We start from the raw sequence: 5,334 nt of genomic DNA, 5'->3' as shown, positions 1-5,334 counted from the left end.
CCCCTTTGTTTCATTTTCTCTGCTGCTGACTCGACACAGGCACCTTTCTCTTTCTCCATCTCTCGCTCTACCCCAGTCTTATGTCCCCATCAGTCTCTCTGGAGCTCACTCTGGTACATACATGCATCTGTCCTCTCAACCTGTCTCTGGGCACATACTTAAATGTCCAGTAGAGAACAGTGTGAACGCTCCCTGTTTCACGAGGTGGCAGTCAGCCTCCAGAGCCATGTTCTGGAGGCTGCCGGAATGGCCGAGCGGTGTAAGGTGCCACATTCAAGAGCAGTATCTTTCCCAGTCCCGTGATCAAATCCCGCTGCCGACATAAAGTAGTTTTCATACCTACTTTAATCATAACACCAGCGAGGATGAGACCTTAAACTCCTCTTTTTGAAAGGATGGGGGGGACAGGACGGACCGGAGCGGTCTCCAAGCTCGCTGTAAGCACAGGCGGCTCAGGCTAGGAAAGGGCGCAGGAAAGGCTCGGCCTAGGACCATTCCCAGCGGCGCCTCCCAGGGCGGGAAGTGCTGCGTTGTGTGGAGTCCTATGGGAATCGTGAGGCAAACTGCAGGATGCTTGTGTGTGTAGTTTTAAGCCTCAGCGAAATATCTGAAAAAGGTGAGAGTTAATGTTAAACCCGAAAAAGGAGAAGCCTTTAAAAAGCATCACGCCCAACATGGGGCTCGAACCCACAACCCTGAAATTAAGAGTCTCATGCACTACCCACTGCGCTAGCCAGACTGCTGTGCCTATGTCATTTCACACACCTTCTGTGTGTTCTTTGTGAGGAAGTAGTGTGTGGTTATCCCAGGAGGCCCCTTTGTTTCATTTTTTCTGCTGCTGACTCGACACAGGCACCTTTCTCTTTCTCCATCTCTCGCCCTACCCCAGTCTTATGTCCCGATCAGTCTCTCTGGAGCTCAATCTGGTACATACATGCATCTGTCCTCTCAACCTGTCTCTGGGCACATACTTAAATGTCCAGTAGAGAACAGTGTGAACTCTCCCTGTTTCGCGAGGTGGCAGTCAGCCTCCAGAGCTGTGTTCTGGAGGCTGCCGAATGGCCGAGCGGTGTAAGGCGCCACATTCAAGAGCAGTATCTTCCCCAGTCTTGTGAACAAATCCGGCTGTCGACATAAAGTAGTTTTCATACCTACTTTAATCATAACACCAGCGGGTATGAGACCTTAAACTCCTCTTTTTGAAAGGATGGGGGGGGACAGGACGGAGCGGAGCGGACTCCGAGCTCGCTGTAAGCACGGGCGGCTCAGGCTAGGAAAGGGCGCAGGAAAGGCTCGGCCTAGGACCACTCCCAGCGGCGCCTCCCTGGGCAGGAAGTGCTGCGTTGTGTGGAGTCCTTTGGGAATCGTGAGGCAAACTGCAGGATGTGTGTGTGTGTAGTTTTAAGCCTCAGCGAAATATCTGAAAAAGGTGAGAGTTAATGTTAAACCCGAAAATGGAGAAGCCTTTAAAAAAGCATCACACCCAACGTGGGGCTCAAACCCAAGACCCTGAGATTAAGAGTCTCATACTCTACCGACTGAGCTAGCCGGGCTGCTGTGCCTATGTTATTTCACACACCCTCTGTGTGTTCTTTGTGAGGAAGTAGTGTGTGGTTATCCCAGGAGGCCCCTTTGTTTCATTTTCTCTGCTGCTGACTCGACACAGGCACCTTTCTCTTTCTCCATCTCTCGCTCTACCCCAGTCTTATGTCCTCATCAGTCTCTCTGGAGCTCACTCTGGTACGTACATGCCTCTGTCCTCTCAACCTGTCTCTGGGCACATACTTAAATGTCCAGTAGAGAACAGTGTGAACTCTCCCTGTTTCGCAAGGTGGCAGTCAGCCTCCAGAGCCTTGTTCCAGTGGCTGCCGGAATGGCCGAGCGGTGTAAGGCGCCACATTCAAGAGCAGTATCTTCCCCAGTCCTGTGATCTAATCCCGCTGCTGACATAAAGTAGTTTTCATACCTACTTTAATCATAACACCAGCAGGGAAGAGACTTTAAATTCCTCTTTTTGAAAGGATGTGGGGGGACAGGATGGATCGGAGCGGACTCCGAGCTCGCTGTAAGCACGGGCGGCTCAGGCTAGGAAAGGGCGCAGGAAAGGCTCGGACTAGGACCACTCCCAGCAGCGCCTCCCAGGGCGGGAAGTGCTGCATTGTGTGGAGTCCTGTGGGATTCGTGAGGGAAACTGCAGGATGTGTGTGTGTGTGTGTAGTTTTAAGCCTCAGCGAAATATCTAAAAAAGGGGAGAGTTAATGTTAAACCCGAAAATGGAGAAGCCTTTAAAAAGCATCATGCCCAACGTTGGGCTCAAACCCACAACCCTGCAATTAAGAGTCTCATGCTCTACCGAATGAGCTAGCCGGGATGCTGTGCCTATGTCATTTCACACACCCTCTGTGTGTTCTTTGTGAGGAAGTAGTGTGTGGTTATCCCAGGAGGCCCCTTTGTTTCATTTTCTCTGCTGCTGACTCGACACAGGCACCTTTCTCTTTCTCCATCTCTCGCTCTACCCCAGTCTTATGTCCCCATCAGTCTTTCTGGAGCTCACTCTGGTACATACATGCATCTGTCCTTTCAACCTGTCTCTGGGCACATACTTAAATGTCCAGTAGAGAACAGTGTGAACTCTCACTGTTTCGCGAGATGGCAGTCAGCCTCCAGAGCTGTGATCTTAAGGCTGCCGGAATGGCCGAGCGGTGTAAGGTGCCACATTCAAGAGCAGTATCTTCCCCAGTCCTGTGATCTAATCCCGCTGCTGACCTAAAGTAGTTTTCATACCTACTTTAATCATAACACCAGCAGGGAAGAGACTTTAAATTCCTCTTTTTGAAAGGATGGGGGGGGACAGGATGGATCGGAGCGGACTCCGAGCTCACTGTAAGCACGGGCGGCTCAGGCTAGGAAAGGGCGCAGGAAAGGCTCGGCCTAGAACCGCTCCCAGCGGCGCCTCCCAGGGCGGGAAGTGCTGCGTTGTGTGGAGTCCTGTGGGAATCGTGAGGCAAACTGCAGGATGTGTGTTTGTGTATTTTTAAGCCTCAGCAAAATATCTGAAAAAGGTGAGAGTTAATGTTAAACCCGAAAAAGGAGAAGCCTTTAAAAAGCATCACGCCCAACGTGGGGCTCGAACCCACGACCCTGAGATTAAGAGTCTCATGCTCTACCGACTGAGCTAGCCGGGCTGCTGTGCCTATGATATTTCACACACCCTCTGTGTGTTCTTTGTGAGGAAGTAGTGTGTGGTTATCCCAGGAGGCCCCTTTGTTTCATTTTCTCTGCTGCTGACTCGACACAGGCACCTTTCTCTTTCTCCATCTCTCGCTCTACCCCAGTCTTATGTCCCCATCAGTCTCTCTGGAGCTCACTCTGGTACATACATGCATCTGTCCTCTCAACCTGTCTCTGGGCACATACTTAAATGTCCAGTAGAGAACAGTGTGAACGCTCCCTGTTTCGCGGGGTGGCAGTCAGCCTCCAGAGCTGTGCTCCAGAGGCTGCTGGAATGGCCGAGCGGTGTAAGGCGCCACATTCAAGAGCAGTATCTTCCCCAGTCCTGTGATCAGATCCCGCTGTCGACATAAAGTAGTTTTCATACCTACTTTAATCATAACACCAGCAGGGATGAGACATTAAACTCCTCTTTTTGAAAGGATGGGGGGGGACAGGACGGACCGGAGCGGACTCCGAGTTCGCTGTAAGCACGGGCGGCTCAGGATAGGAAAGGGCGCAGGAAAGGCTCGGCCTAGGACCGCTCCCAGCGGCGCCTCCCAGGGCGGGAAGTGCTGCGTTGTGTGGAGACCTGTGGGAATCGTGAGGCAAACTGCAGTATGTGTGTGTGTGTAGTTTTAAGCTTCAGCGAAATATCTGAAAAAGGTGAGAGTTTATGTTAAACCCGAAAATGGAGTAGCCTTTAAAAAGCATCACACCTAACGTGGGGCTCGAACCCACGACCCTGAGATTAAGAGTCTCATGCTCTACCGACTGAGCTAGCCGGGCTGCTGTGCCTATGACATTTCACACACCCTCTGTGTGTTCTTTGTGAGGAAGTAGTGTGTGGTTATCCCAGGAGGCCCCTTTGTTTCATTTTCTCTGCTGCTGACTCGACACAGGCACCTTTCTCTTTCTCCATCTCTCGCTCTACCCCAGTCTTATGTCCTCATCAGACTCTCTGGAGCTCACTCTGGTACATACATGCATCTGTCCTCTCAACCTGTCTCTGGGCACATACTTAAATGTCCAGTAGAGAACAGTGTGAACGCTCCCTGTTTCACGAGGTGGCAGTCAGCCTCCAGAGCCATGTTCCGAAGGCTGCTGGAATGGCTGAGCGGTGTAAAGCACCACATTCAAAAGCAGTATCTTCCCCAGTTCTGTGATCAAATCCTGCTGTCGACATAAAGTAGTTTTCATACCTACTTTAATCATAAAACCAGCGGGGATGAGACCGTAAAACTCCTCTTTTTGAAAGGATGGGGGTGGACAGGACGGACCGGAGCGGACTCCGAGCTCGCTGTAAGCACAGGTGGCTCAGGCTAGGAAAGGGCGCAGGAAAGGCTCGGCCTAGGACCGCTCCCAGCGGCGCCTCCCAGGGCGGGAAGTGCTGCGTTGTGTGGAGTCCTGTGGGAATCGTGAGGAAACTAAAGGATGTGTGTGTGTGTGTAGTTTTAAGCCTTAGCGAAATATCTGAAAAAGGTGAGAGTTAACGTTAAACCCGAAAATGTAGAAGCCTTTAAAAAGCATCACGCCCAACGTAGGGCTCGAACCCACAACCCTGAGATTAAGAATCTCATGCTCTACCGACTGAGCTAGCCAGGATGCTGTGCCTATGTCATTTCACACACCCTCTGTGTGTTCTTTGTGAGGAAGTAGTGTGTGGTTATCCCAGGAGGCCCTTTTGTTTCATTTTGTCTGCTGCTGACTCGACACAGGCACCTTTCTCTTTCTCCATCTCTCGCTCTACCCCAGTCTTATGTCCCCATCAGTCTCTCTGGAGCTCACTCTGGTACATACATGCATCTGTCCTCTCAACCTGTCTCTGGGCACATACTTAAATGTCCAGTAGAGAACAGTGTGAACGCTCCCTGTTTCGCGGGGTGGCAGTCAGCCTCCAGAGCTGTGCTCCGGAGGCTGCCGGAATGGCCGAGCGGTGTAAGGCGCCACATTCAAGAGCAGTATCTTCCCCAGTCCTGTGATCAGATCCCGCTGCCGACATAAAGTAGTTTTCATACCTACTTTAATCATAACACCAGCAGGGATGAGACATTAAACTCCTCTTTTTGAAAGGATGGGAGGGGACAGGACGGACCGGAGCGGACTCCGAGTTCGCTGTAAGCA

General features: G+C 51.5%; 1 non-coding gene across 1 annotated transcript; it reads right to left on the bottom strand.

Moving 5' to 3' along the window:
• Positions 1-3,112: 3,112 nt before the first annotated feature.
• Positions 3,113-3,185, bottom strand: TRNAK-CUU (transfer RNA lysine (anticodon CUU)). Its single transcript has one exon. It is a non-coding gene; the product is annotated as a tRNA-Lys (tRNA).
• Positions 3,186-5,334: the final 2,149 nt, after the last annotated feature.

Source organism: Pleurodeles waltl, chromosome 6 (assembly GCF_031143425.1).
Source record: "Pleurodeles waltl isolate 20211129_DDA chromosome 6, aPleWal1.hap1.20221129, whole genome shotgun sequence".
NCBI classification, from domain to species: domain Eukaryota; kingdom Metazoa; phylum Chordata; class Amphibia; order Caudata; family Salamandridae; genus Pleurodeles; species Pleurodeles waltl.
Note: the sequence above shows the minus strand (reverse complement) of the source record. Positions and strands in the feature narration are given on the sequence as shown.